Source organism: Telopea speciosissima, chromosome 5 (assembly GCF_018873765.1).
Source record: "Telopea speciosissima isolate NSW1024214 ecotype Mountain lineage chromosome 5, Tspe_v1, whole genome shotgun sequence".
Lineage (NCBI taxonomy): Eukaryota > Viridiplantae > Streptophyta > Magnoliopsida > Proteales > Proteaceae > Telopea > Telopea speciosissima.
The window spans coordinates 47,240,488-47,255,763 of NC_057920.1; positions in this window are offsets into that span (position 1 = coordinate 47,240,488).

Below are 15,276 nucleotides of genomic sequence, written 5' to 3' on the forward strand. Positions count from 1 at the left end.
TCAAGCTCATTCCTTTAGATGCTTCATTAAGAAGTATTGTAGGCATAGGTTTTGTGAACACATCCGCAATAGTCCTTTCAGATTTCACATAGTCAATAGTTATTGTCCCTTCACTTATATATTGCCTAACAAAATTATGACGTAGACGAATATGTCTCCTTTTTCCATTGTACACCCTATTCTTTGTTTTTGCTATAGCTGCCATACAATCACAGTGAAGTGAGATAGAAGGCACCAGTTTCGGCCATAATGGAATATTCATCACAACATTCTTGAGCCATTCGGCTTCAGTTCCTGCCTTTTCTAAGGCAATAAATTCAGCTTCCATGGTGGAACCTGTACTACATGACTGATTTACAGATTTTCGAGAAATTGCTCCACCACCTAGCGTGAATACACACCCACTAGTTGCTAAGGATTCATTCGTATCTGAGATCCAATTAGCATCACAATAACCTTCTAGTACAACCGGTATTCCACTATAATGAATACCATAATTCATCGTACCTTTTAGGTACCTCATCAATCTGTTAATAGCATGTCAATGCTCTTCGCCAGGGTTATGAGTGAATTGACTCAACTTCCCAACGGCTAAAGCAATATCCAGCCTTGTGCTATTCATCAAATACGAAACAGAACCAATAATCTGAGAATATCTCTTTTGATTAACTGGTTCACCCAAATTCTTTCGTAAATGGCATATCTGATCAAAAGGTGTCTTCACAGCCTTTGAATCAAAATAACCATACTTTTTAAGCATATTCTCAACATAGTGAGCTTGAGATAAGATAATTACTTTCTCCTTTCTGATCATTTTGATTCCTAGAATCACATCAGCTTCACCATGTCTTTTGTGTCAAAGTTAGATATCAAAAGACTCTTGGTTTGTTTCACTATATCCATACTAGTTCCCATTATCAACATGTCATCGACATAAACTAGTATAAACACACCCTTTCCTTGATGAAATTTACTATACAAACATCTTTCTACATCGTTGACCAGAAAACCATTTGATAGTAGTACAACATCAAGTTTCATGTGCCACTGTTTTGGTGCTTGTTTTAGTCCATATAAAGACTTTACCAATTTGCACACCTTTTGTTCTTGTCCAGGTACACTACAATCTTTCGGTTGTTTGATATAAATCTCTTCCTCCAAGTCACCATTTAAAAATGCTATCTTGACATCCATTTGACGTATCACCAAATTATATATAGACGCTATAGCTATCATAACTCCTATAGTAGTGATTTTGGCTACAGGAGCAAAAGTATCAAAATAGTCAATATTTTTCTTTTGTCTAAAACCTTTGACTACTAGTCTTGCTTTAAACTTGTCAAGTGAACCATCCGCTTTCAATTTTTTACGGAATATCCACTTAGTATCTAATACCTTAGATCCTTGTGGCAAGTCAACAACTTCCCAAGTATGATTGGATATGATTGAATCTAACTCAACTTTTATTGCTTCCTTCCAGAACACAGCATCCTGAGATGTTACTGCTTCTCTTTAGGTAACAGGATCCTTATTTATAAGATAGACAAGCAGTGAGGTTCCTCGTTTATTAAATAAACTATCCAATCATGTCTATAATACTTAGACATATTTCTTCATTTGCTTCTTCTTAGTTGACTTGTATCATCATCATTTAACACATAATCATCATCATAAATATGATCATCCACAACTTCTTTTTTAATTTCTTTTTCTAAGTTCAAATCACCATTATCATCCTTATTAGCAAATAAATTCATCTTATAAGGGAATATATTCTCAAAGAATTCAGCATCTCTGGACTCAACAATATCATATTCTTCACATACACCTTCTATGGTCTTTAGTACCATCAACCTATATGCATTACTGTGCAACGCGTATCCTATAAATACGCTATCAAAAGTCTTAGAACCAAGTTTTCTTTTCTTTGGTTTCGGTATTAGTACCTTCACCAAACAGCCCCAAACTCTTAAGTGTTTAATACTAGGCTTTCGATTGTGTCATAACTCGAAAGGCAACATATTCGTCTTTTTGTGGGGTACTCTATTGAATATATAACAAACCGTTAAAATAGCTTCCCCCCCATATTTCAAGAGGTAATCCCGAACTTATTAGTAATGAATTCATCATTTCCTTCGAAGTCCGATTTTTCCTTTCGGCTATACCATTCAATTCTGATTGATAAGGAGCAGTAGTTTCATGTATGATGCCATTACTTTCAAGAAAATTAGAGAGATTAAAATACTCTGAACCTCTATCAATTCTAGGTCTTTTAATTCTCTTTCAAAGTTGATTTCCAACTTCCGCCTTATATGAAATAAATCCATTACACGCTTCATCTTTTGAAGCAAGCAAATAAATCATAGTATACCTTGAATGGTCATCAATAAATGTTACCATGTATTTCTTACCACCTCTTGATTCTAGTGACTTAAAATCACATAAATCACTGTGAACAAGTTCAAGAATATTACTTTGTCTTGTCACAGACTTATGTGACCTCTTAGTAAACTTGGCCTCAACACAGATAGAAAACTTGTCTAAGGAGGGTTTGATGTTTCTATCAATTAATCCCAACTTGCAAATCTTATTAATGTAAGCAGCACTACAATGTCCTAACCTAGCATGCCATATATCATAAGAACCAACAAAGTAAACAGAACTAGATATTTCATTCATTGTATCAGAAATACTTAGTACAAATAGCCCATCACTTAGGTAACCCTTTCCTATGAATACATCATTCTTCACCAATATCATCTTGTCAGACTCAATAGACAATTTAAATCCAGCCTTGTTCAAGATTGGCATAGACACCAAGTTCCTTCTTATTTCGGGAACATGAAGAACATTATCCAAAATTAATGTCTTTCCCAAGGTCAATTTCAAAGTGATTTGTCCCTTGCCGACAACAATCGAAGTATTAGAATTTCCCATAAATACCATTTCACCTGTGAGAACAGGTGAATATTTGGAAAACATACTTTGATCCCCACTAATATGCCGAGTGGCATCGGTATCGATAACCCAATCTTTGGGTTTATCCACCATATTCACTCCGGTTACCATAGCAGTGAAAATCTCGCTTTCAATGAGATTAACTTTCTTCTCATTGTTTTTTTTATTTCGGCAATCCTTTTTTAAATGGCCTGGCTTGCCACAGATGAAGCAATTACCCTTTTTCTTCTTGAAGCTCTTATCCTTCTTAGTTTGAAGGTTCTTCTTGAATGGTGATTGCTTTCCGGTTTCCATAAGGTTTGCTTTGAGTTTGGTCAACCCATTTGCCTTGTCAACCTTATGCTTTTCTCTATTCCTTTCCTTAATTTTAATTCGAACCACAAATTGCTCAAAGGTCCATTCTTTCCTCTTATGCTTCATAGCCAGTTTGAATGCATTCCAAGAGGAAGGTAATTTTTCAATCAAGGAATTGGTAACAAAAACATCGGGCAATATAATATTCTCTTTGGCCAATCTTCCAATAAGTACTTGGAAGCTGTCAACCTGAGGAGATATTTCATGTCCATTATTGATCTCAAAATTGAGAAAATTTGCCACCACATATTTGCTGCTTTCCACATCTTCAAGATTATACTTCTTGATGAGCGCTTCCCAAATCATATAACCAAACTCAAATGAATTGTAAACATTGTACAACTAAAGAGAGAGAGCGTTTAATATATGATTTTTGCACTGGAAGTCTGCCTCTATCCATGCCAGCCTTTTTGCCTCACATATAGCATCATCACTTTTGTTTGGCTTGGGTTCTGTTAAGGCAAACGCCACCCCAATTTATGGCAAAGCAAACAGCATCATTTGTTTCCAGCATTTGAAATTTTGACCGTTAAATTGGTCAATTTTGTCAAACTCTAAAACAATCCTCATTTTCACCATCGAAGGCTGAAGAGCGCTCATCGAGGGCACAACATTAGTCGGATGAGAAAACATGGTAGGCAATACAAGATTTGCAGCAACATTTGGATCTGCCCCATCGGTAAGATTGACATTAAGTGCATCTGAACCAGAATCAGTAGCCATGTTTTATACCTATTTCAACACCTTAAGCTTTTTATAAGTTGGATTCTAGGCAATCGGTATAAGACTTGACAGAATCTGCTTATATATAAATATATATATATACCTGAATGAAATATGAAATAAATACAAAAATAAAACAACTTACAGTACCACGATGACTGTCTTCTTGTTCCTTTAAAAGTAGCAAACAACAACGCAAGTGGAGTCGTACAAAGTGTACTTTCTGTAAGGTGTTAAACGCCCCCTATATGTGCAGACCCGGGTTGATCTTGACGTTCTACCTCCAAGATAAAACCACTTCAATCATGATTGGCAGGACCCAAAAGTGATTACAATACGGAGTACCCGAAGGTATTTACTCAGCAATCAGGAGGAAGAAGAAGAAGAAAACAATATAAACAGAATGCAGAGAGCACACTATTTAAAGAGCGAAAAGAGAAACACTTGAACAAATTGTGTCTTTGAAGCCCAAAGCCCATCTCTATTTATAGGCCCACTGGTACCTGTACGTATGGGTTAATTGTGTCTTTACACACCTATACATGTACAGACATATACACTCCCATATACAGAGCCCTCTACGTATAGGTATGTGTACATACAATGTCCCTACGTATGGGTGCATCTATATGCATGTGTCTATACGTACAACAATGCATGTGCATGATGACTATTATTCAGATCCTGCCTCGACCTCGACCACGACCACGGCCTAGCTCGGCTCGGCTCGGCTCGACTCGACACGACAGGTGCGCGTGTGTGTGAAAAGCACCCCGACCCCAACCTCACACATGGGACAAGCGAGACTTCCCTTAGAATCCTATGTCCCTTGTAAGCTACATGAACTTTTATTAGCTCACCATTTCACTTGTCCATAAGCAATGTGGGACTAAACTTGAAGAGATACTCAAGCCTTTCCAAGTTTCCTTACAAGTTCACACTAAAGGTCCATGGTTCAAGTCACCATGCACACAAACACCCAAGTGTTCCAAATAAACCAAAAATGGAGGGAATGAGTTTTTTCAGATTTGAAACTTTAACATTTCAAAAAGACTTTTCAAAAAGGAATCTTTGAAAACACTTTTTAAAACACAAATTCCAACATTTTTCCATTCAACCACTAACAGCAAACTAACACCGTCAGATTTCAAGGGGTGTCAAGTAATTGTTTGAAAAGTTGGGGATAGTAAGCAAAATGTCTATAGTCTAGGGGGTGTCCAAGTAATTTTCTAAATAATTTACACAAAAAATTGCTCTCTTCTCGACCTTCGGCATTTCCATTAGCAAAGATAAAGAGCTAACACAAAATTAAATCATCCATTATCAACAAATCGATATCTTGGTCTCTCTTAGGTATCCCAACTTTTTTTTTTTTTGGCTAGAAGATCATTTGTATTAAAGAAGAAAGAATATAGAAATGTAAAAAGATTAGGATCCAAGGAGCCAACTAGCAACTACATACTAGCTAGAAAAGACTCTACCAAGTTCGGCATTGCCATCAATGACAGAGGCTAACCTGCTACACAAGAACTAATATTGAATACGAAATCTTGGCCTACATTGGGCATCATGTCAATAATCGGGTCATCGTGCATAGAGGGGGCATGTAGACTTGAATAGACGAATCCATGAGCCTTGCTGCTGATTTTGCCAAGAAATCAGAAATTGGATTGGCCTCTCTAAAACAATGCGATACCTTCCAATCAATCGACAAGAGAATGCTTGGAGGGACACCAATTCTGCCTCACAAACCATGGGACAAGATTTCTAGATGCCAGAATGTTAGCATACAAAGTGCGATCCAGCGGAAGCAAATACAAGATCATGGATATCGATGGGAGATGTCATTCAATAACAGAACAATATAGGGATCGATCATTACCTAGAGCCTCACAGATGTAAGACCTCTAGCCTATAATAGCTCTTTCTCGATCGTTCCACACACCACGCGAAGCTTTGCATTCCCCGCTCGGTCAAGCTAACTCCTCCACACTTCTAAGAGCACAAAAGCTTGGACTATCTCTAAGATCAAACACTAAGAGAAGGAGAAGGAGAAAATGGTTATTGGGAGGGAGAGGGAGAGCTCTATGATTTGGGTTCCTTGTGCATTCTTTTGAGTTTTTGGCAATCTCTAGTAATATATAAGATATGCCCAACTCTCTTCCCAAATTGGCAGCTCACATAGGCAAGGCATATTGAGTTTTCTATTGGGACTTAATTGTTAGCCCATCTAATCTTTTCCAACAAGGAAAGATAAACATTGCTAGGGGAATCAAATATTGGGTTAAATATCCAATATTCACCCAATAAGTTTCCTTTTCTAACAATCTCCTCCATCCTACTATAAGATCCGATCTTACAAGAGGATCATGAAAAGGAAATCATGATCAACCGTACTGCGTAAATGAGTGGAACTGAAAGGAAAGTGGTAGGATCGCAATGGGATTCTACTCAGCTTCTAAAGTGTTCAACACCGAAGATGCTAAGCAGATGTAATAATCAACACTCAAGGTAAGTAGTTGAAACACGCATTAGTCCCCCACAAAACAATGTTGCATGGTTCAATATAAAGCAAGTGTACGAGACTGTCAAACCTTAATGAACTGATACATCGATCGAGAGATTCAATTACCTTGATTGGACCGAGGAAAAACATTTCAAATAAAATGTTCAAGAAAATAGATAATGTTGTATAAGTATATCTAAAAATGTTTCGAAAACATTTTGAAAAATGCTACCGGAACCGGATTTATGTCTAATCCTGCATAGAATACTCTCCTCAATATACTCCCAACGTATGGGCTATGGGTTCCATGTTGGACATCTCTTTCGAATACAGTCAGACACTGAGAATCCAGTGCACCGATTTATAGTCAGAGAGAGACATCAACCGTTGGTACACCAAAACTCTCAACATATGAATTCATCAATAAGGACCTCTCAGGTCAAGGGACCAATTGTGAACTACTTAAGAGAATCTCATTTTCTTTATAAACTGATAGTACACCACATGTGAAATTCTCAAGTGATCTAGTCCAATGTACACAGCGAATGTACACTCACATTTGTGTCTTGGAAAAATAACCTTCCTAAGCACACACAAAGTGACCACCATGCCGGACGAGATGTCCAGTCCCATCCCTAGTAGTGAACAGTTTTAAGTATGAATACCTATGGACAATAATTGAGCTCAACAAATGATCATGCTAATCAAAACCAAAATTTATTAATTCAAATAGGAGTTTTGTACATCAGTGCCAGTTACCCATGAACTTCACCCCCATATTTCCAACATGTTTCTTAAAAACACTAGGAGGCAATGCCTTAGTCATGGGGTCAGATAAGTTATCTGCAATGTCAACCTTAGCTATGGCTATGTCACCACGCTAAATAATCTCACGAATCAAGTGATATTTTTACTCCATATGCTTGTTCCTCTGATGAGCTCTTAGTTCCTTCGCTTGTGCTATAGCTCCCCTATTGTCACATAACAATTGTATGGGTCGCTCCACTAGCTCAAGAACCACCCCTAGGTCTGTCAAGAATTTCTTGAGCCAGACACTTTCCTTGGCTGCTTCACTAGCTGCCAAGTAGTCAGCTTCTGTTGTGGAATCAGCTATTGACTTCTGTTTGGTACTCCTCCAAATCACTGCACCCCCACCAATCATAAAGACCATCCCAGAGGTAGACTTTCTGTCATCCTTGTCAGTTTAGAAATCCGAATCTATATATCCAACTATTGACAAGTAATCACAACTATATACAAGGAAGTAATCTTTGGTCCTCCTTAGGTACTTGAGGATCCCCTTGACAGCTGTCCAATGTTCTTGTCCTAGATTGGATTGATATCGACTCACAATCCCTACAGCATGATGAATATCCGGTCTGGTACACAACATGGAATACATCAGACTTCCTACTATAGAAGCATAATGAACTCTTTTCATAGTCTCAATTTCCTCAGGAGTTTAAGGACATTGTCACTTGGATAAACCGATTCCATGTCTGAGAGACACATTTCCTCTCTTCGAATCCTGCATGTTGAACCTCTCAAGCACTTTGTCAATGTAGGTGGATTGTGACAATCCCAACATCCTCTTCTTGTGATCTCTCACAAGCTTGATTCCTAGGATGTAGCTAGCTTCACCCAGATCTTTCTTCGAGAATGTATTGGATAACCACATCTTTATAGATGAAAGCAACTCCACATTATTCCCAATGAATAGAATATCATCCACATATAGGACAAGGAAACAGATGGCACCCCCACAGCTTTTCTTATACACACATGATTCATCAATGTTTTGTTCAAACTCAAATTCTTTGATAGTTTGATCAAAACGGATGTTCCAGCTTCTGGAAGCTAGTTTTAATCCATAAATGGACCTCAACAACCTGCATACCTTGTTTTCCTCCTCTGGGGAAATAAAACCCTCTGGCTGACTCATGTATATGACCTCAACAAGATAACCATTAAGGAAAGCGGTCTGTAAATCCATCTGCTAGATCTCAAAATCATGGTATGCAACAATAGACAATAGAATCCGAATGGATTTAATCATCGCTACCGGTGAGAAGGTTTCATCATAGTCAATACCCTCTTTCTGAGTGTATCCCTTCGCCACCAGTCTTGCCTTGAAACGTTCCACCTTTCCATCCAAACCTCTCTTCCTCTTGTAGATCCATTTACAGCGAATGGGTTTTACCCCTTGTGGTAGATCTTCAAGAGTCTAGACATGGTTAGAATCCATGGAATCTATTTCACTGCGCATAGCTTCCTGCCATTTCACCGAGTCAACGTCCTTAAGAGCCTCAGCATATGTGTAAGGATCTGTGTCTGAATAATCAGACACCAAGTGGAATTCTTTCACCTTTTGATCCTCTTCAATGAGAAGGTTCAAACGAGTTGGTGGTCTGATAGACCTCCCACTCCTCTTAGGCTCTTGAGGTTGTTACTCTACTGTGGGTATGTCAACTAAAATTTCTGTCAGCGCAGAGGGCACTTGGTCATTAGATACTTCTTTAATGACCACTGGATCTGATCTTGGTGAGATCATGTCATCCTCAAGAAATGTCGCATGCTTACTCACTATGACTTTCTGATTAACAGGGTCATAGAAGTAGTAGCCTATTGTCGTCTTAGGGTATCCCAAGAAATAGCATCTATTTATTCGGGATTCCAACTTATCTGTCTGTTGTTTCCTTACATGTGCTATGCAACCCCACACCTTAAGATGTTGGAGACTAGGCTTGCGTCGATACCATAATTCAAAAGGTGTTTTGGTCACAGACTTTGTTGGTACCCTGTTCAGTATATAGATGGCAGTTTCCAGTGCAAAACCCCAAAAACTCAATGGCAGTTCTGAATAACTCAACATGGACCGAACCATGTCCAACAAGGTTCGGTTCCTCCTTTCTGAAACTCTATTCTGTTGAGGTGTTCCTGGGGCAGTCAACTAAGTTATAATCCTAGCTTCTTTCATATAGTCCCTGAACTCATCTGATAAATACTCTCCTCCTTGATTAGATCGGAGGCACTTGATGCTATTACCCAACTGTTTTTCAACCTCTGCTCGGAATTCTTTGAATTTGTCAAAGGTTTTCGACTTATGGTGCATCAAGTATATGTAACCATAACGAGAGTAATCATCAGTGAAGGTTATGAAGTATTCGTAACCATACCTCGCCTGAACGTTAATGGGTCCACACACATCAGAGTGTATCAATTTCAACACAGCTTCGGCTCTTCTTCCTTTGTTAAAGAAGGGTTTCTTGGTCATCTTTCCTTGTAGACATGACTCACAGGTTGGATAAGGTTCTTCCTTCAATGAATCCAAAGGTCCATCCTTCACCAACCTGTTTATCCTTTCTACTCCAATATGACCTAACCTTAAGTGCCAAAGATATGTTGAATTATCTTGGGCTGATTTTTTTTTATAGAATTATTGGAAATCTCATTTACCTCTAGTACCGGTTTTAAGAGATATAATCCGTTATCCAGTAAGCCAGTAGTAATAAAAGAGTCATTAAACTGAATAGTTAACTTATCACCAAAAAAGAAAAGTATAACCATCCTTCACCAGCCTACTAACAGAAACAATGTTCATCCTAAATAGGGGGACATAAAAATAATCTCTCAAAATCAAAGTGCTACTACTAAAAAATAAAGTAAAATCTCCAATGGCCTCAGCTCCCGTACCCGTTCTCAAACGAACTTCATCTTTACTCAGCCTTCTTGTCAGCTTGAATCCCTGCAACAAGTTACAAATATGGGTGGTAGACCCCGAGTCCACCAACCATATGTTAGTAGGTTCCTCTGACAAATTAGACTCATACAGGACTAAGGTTTCAGAAATACCTTCTTCCTGTTTCTCCTGCTTCTTTTTCTGAGCAGCCAGGAAAACACGACATTCCTTCTTCCAATATCCGTCCTTCTTACAATAGAAATAAGTCCCCTTGCCCTTGTTCTTCTGAATTCCCTTAGCACCGACCTTAGGGTTTTTGCTCTTGTCAGCCTTCTTCTTCTTCTTCTTGCCCTTAGGCTTAGAGGAAGAAGACTTGTCCTCTGTAGTCAAGACCTCCACTTTCTGCTCCTTGGATGCAGCTTCTACCTCTTGCAACATGTTTCCCAGCTCAGGGAGTTCGACGGAGAGTTTATTCATGTTATAATTAACAATAAACGATCCATAGATCTCCTGAGGCAAAGAGTAGAAGATGACATCCGTCTTATAATTCAGCTTGAAGGATGTCCCAAGGTTCTCCAGTTCTTGGAACAAGTTTCGCATTTTCATCACATGATCTATAATCGAAGTTCCTTGAGCCATCTTCGTGCTATGGAGGAGTGTCACCAGTTGAGAATGGGCATATATTTCTTCTCTCTCATACATCTCCTTCAACTCCTCCATCATGTCCTTGGTCAAGTACAGATCCTTGACCAAATCAGCAATGGTCTTTTCTAGAGAATTTAACACGAGGAGTTTGACCTTAGAGGTTTTCTGTCAAAATAACTCATAGGCCGGCTTAGATTCAGGGTTTTTCTCATTGGGGAATTCAGACTCTTCTCATCCAGGATAGACATTAGACCTTCTGCAGACAGGAGTAACTTGATGTTCCTCCTTCAGTTAACATAGTTTGGGCCGGTCAAAATATGGTCTTTAATAAGGGCGGCATAGTTGATTTGGGTTGACATTATTAAATCCATATGATATACAAAAATTAACAATTAGCATGATCTACAACCATTGAAATAACTAGCGTAAGAACAATCAATGGTCAATCATACCCTAAGCTTCCCTCTAGCTTATAGGGCATGAATTGAAAAACCATCAACCCTTATGCTCCTGACTTAGCCTATCGGAGTTCATCATTCGTATGTTGTTTGGATGGACTATTCTGTCCGTCACTTAGACTTCCAATGTGATTTGGCCACTTGAGTGTCATGCCCATTCCTATCGGCTGACACACACTCAAGTCAAGTGTTTACCCTTAATTTTGGAGGGAACTATGGTGTTTGTGGGTTAATGCCTACTATCATAGTACATATACCACTGACCACATTCTCTACCTGTCACTTGTGAGATGAGTGTAGACAATTTCATCAATCTATCCGAATATTATCCTATCGACATCTACAAGGGTAGATTGATAAAATTTCTATACTTACCAACTAAGGGAGGCCATGAAAATCCCACCAACCAGGGTTTTTTATATCACACTTGTATTAAAATGAGGGATAGCGGGAACGCATAAAAACCACAATGATACATCTAATGTATAAGCATAATAGCACATCTATCCAAGGAAAAAGTATAAACACCAATGGTTATGGGATAGCATCTTTAATCAACATGAGTTCATATCCATGATAAACTCACTTTGATTAAAAGATGGATGGGAGCAATCATAGCCTCATATGTTACTCTCACATATGACAATAAAAGTGTGATAATGTATATGCAACTAACTATTACGGGGAAATTATTCCAAAACTACAATAAACTTGCACACTTCAAGTGAGCAAGTCCTTCCTTTAATCTTCTCTCCAACGAACCGGCAAGATCCTTGATCCACGATCCAAAAACATGATCCCGATCTCAACACGATCTTCAAGCAGTTACAATAAATAATTTGAACTAATTCAAAAATTATTACAACCCTTTTTGAATAAAATTACAAAACAGGAAACCAGTCCACCAAAATTGGACTGCCTGGAGGATAAAAAGGAAATTACATATCAAACCACATCCATGCCATGCTTAGCACACACATCCATCTAATGCATGCAAATTTTAAATCCCATAACCATGGTCCTCATTACATACATGATGCTCAAAAATTAATATTCCAATATTTTATGTGAAAAATACCAAAAACATATAAAATCATCATTACCATGACAATCCAAGTCATAATGATCATGTGCATCCAATGCATCCATCATATAACCATTACCATGAAAACTTATGTCATAATGACTATGTGTATCACATGACCATTACCATGACAACCAATGTCCATGTGCATCACATAGCCATTACCATGACAACTAATGTCACAATGGTTATGTCACATACCCCCACAATATAATCACATACATGCCTAAAATAAAATTAATAAACCATAAAATTATGATAATCCATTATGCCTATTGGGGAAGGTGGGTGAAGGGAGGAATCTTTCCACCCATCTTCTCCAAAGAATCTCCCTTCAATAAGCAAACCAGAATTATTGTTTAAATTTTTTTTTTTTTTGAAAACTGCTACACAAGGTAGCCAGAGGAAAAAACATAGAGAAGGGAAGAGCACAAACGTAGGGTGCACAAAGGCACACAGGCACCATCGTACGCGGCAGACAGCCATGGCACACGACATGGGGGGTAGGCTGGCGGCAAGAGGGGGGTTGGGGTGCATGCGGCAGGTGGGGCGTGCATAGGGCAGCAACCCCGCGGCCCCTTCCTCGCATGCATCTCAATCTGAATTTTTTTTTATAATAAAAAACTGATTAAAAAATTTAGAGCATCATATATATAATGGAAAAAGAAAACATTTCCATCGATAACGAGGCTCTGATACCACTGTTAGCATACAAAGTGTGATCCAGTAGAAGCAAATACAAGATCATGGATATCGATGGGAGATGTCATTCAATAACAGAACAATACATGGATCGATCATTACCTAGAGCCTCACAGATGCAAGCCCTCCAGCCGATGATAGCCCTTTCTGGATCGTTCCACACACCACACGAAGCTTTGCATTCCCCGCTCGGTCAAGCTAACTCCTCCACACTTCCAAGAGCACAAAAGCTTGGACTATCTCTAAGATCAAACACTCAGAGAAGGAGAAAGAGAAAACGGTTTTTGGGAGGGAGAGGGAGAGCTCCACGATTTGGGTTCCTTGTGCAATCTTTTGAGTTTTTGGCAATCTCTAGTAATATATAAGATATGCCCAACTCTCTTCCCAAATTGGCAGCTCACATAGGCAAGGCATATTGAGTTTCCTATTGGGACTCAATTACTTGCCTATCTAATCTTTTCCAACAAGGAAAGATATACATTGCTAGGGGAATCAAATATTGGGTTGAATATCCAATATTCACCCAATAAGTTTCCTTTTCTAACACAGAATAGACAGTCGCCGAGTCACACTCAATTCAAAGTTTCCGAATATCTAGATTACGAGCATGCTCCAAACCGAGGATCAATGGCAAAACTCATCTTCAAAGTTTGTTTTGACCCCTAGAAAGAAGGAGAACACCACCCTTTCTTTGTCATCCCGAAGTATTCCACCAGCACCCGATCTATCCGGATTTCCTAGAAAGCACTCATCCATGTTAAGTTTGAACCACCCATGCAGAGGCGCAGCCTAAAAGATCTCCAAATACACTAGTGACCTGCGAAAATGAGAATTGGAACCCCATTCTTCTAGCCTGCAAAAGTTCATTCACTGATGAAATCGAATGCTTGAAATGTGAGGATAAGGAACATAGTTCTCTCTTAAGTAATTCCCAGGTCTGAGATGGCCTTCTCCATCATCCGTTAGATCTTCTTGAATTCCTCTCCATCCAAATAAAATAAGGGATCAAAAATAGACCTACTAACCATGCTACTTTGAAGGACAGAGATCTGGAGTTTCTTTTCCACCACGTACTTCACTCAAGTATAGAACTCTGATTTTGCCAAGTGATACCCAAAGTATAACAAAAGGACTTCCAGATAATGATAGAAAACTCACATTTCAAGATAATATGTGAGAAACTCTCATTATCACGCCAACAAAGGTCACACCTTGAAGGGATGGGAACTCCTCTAGCAGCAACTCTGTCATTCGTCGACAATTTACCTTGATCAATTTCCATGCAAATACTGGTTGGAAGGTCCGAAGGAACTTATTCGAAACCATTGAGTACCAGGCCACCTTGGGACATTGAACATGCAAAGTGTCCTAGGTGTTCGAACATAAAAGCGTCTTGATGGATTTCGAGTCCACGAGCAATCATCCTCCAAGGGAGGGTATGGAAGTCTTACTGCCTTAATGGAATCAAAGACCTCCAAAAGTGTATGAGAATTGACTTAGGGAAGAAGCCATTCACCCTCCATAATATAGTCAGCCGCATGAGAAGTAAAACCCTTAAAAAGAGGGGGATTTTGATTCAACAAATCTATAATAGAAGACTCTCCCAACCACCTATCATACTAGAATAATATTTTTCTACTGTTACCCACCGACCACCTTTCCTTAGATGAGACAAAGTGCCACATTTTATTTACACCAAGCCAAACCAAAGAGGGTTTGTAGCACCTTTTGATAAAACCATCACCATTGGTGAATCTTGCATGAAAAAATCTGCCCATCCCCAAGTCTTCATGCTTTATTTGCCAAATAAGTTTGCAAATAAGAGCCTGATTCCGCAACCTGCAAATACCAACCCCACCTTCCCATTTTGGTTTACATAGGTTAACCCATTTCACACATATTTTCTTCAAAATCTCCATATTACCTGACCAAATGAAATTTTTGATCCATCTCCCCATGGTTTTAATTAGAGATTCAGGCCACCAATAAATTGAAAAGTTATGTACCAGCATACCTGAGATGACTGATTTAACCAACTCCACTCTGCCCACCATGGATAATATTTTTCCTTTCCAACCAGCCGACCGCCCTTTGATTTTATCAAGCAATGGAAGCAGAGGGTCCATTTTTACAACACCTTTGAAAATCTCAACACCAAAATAGCAGG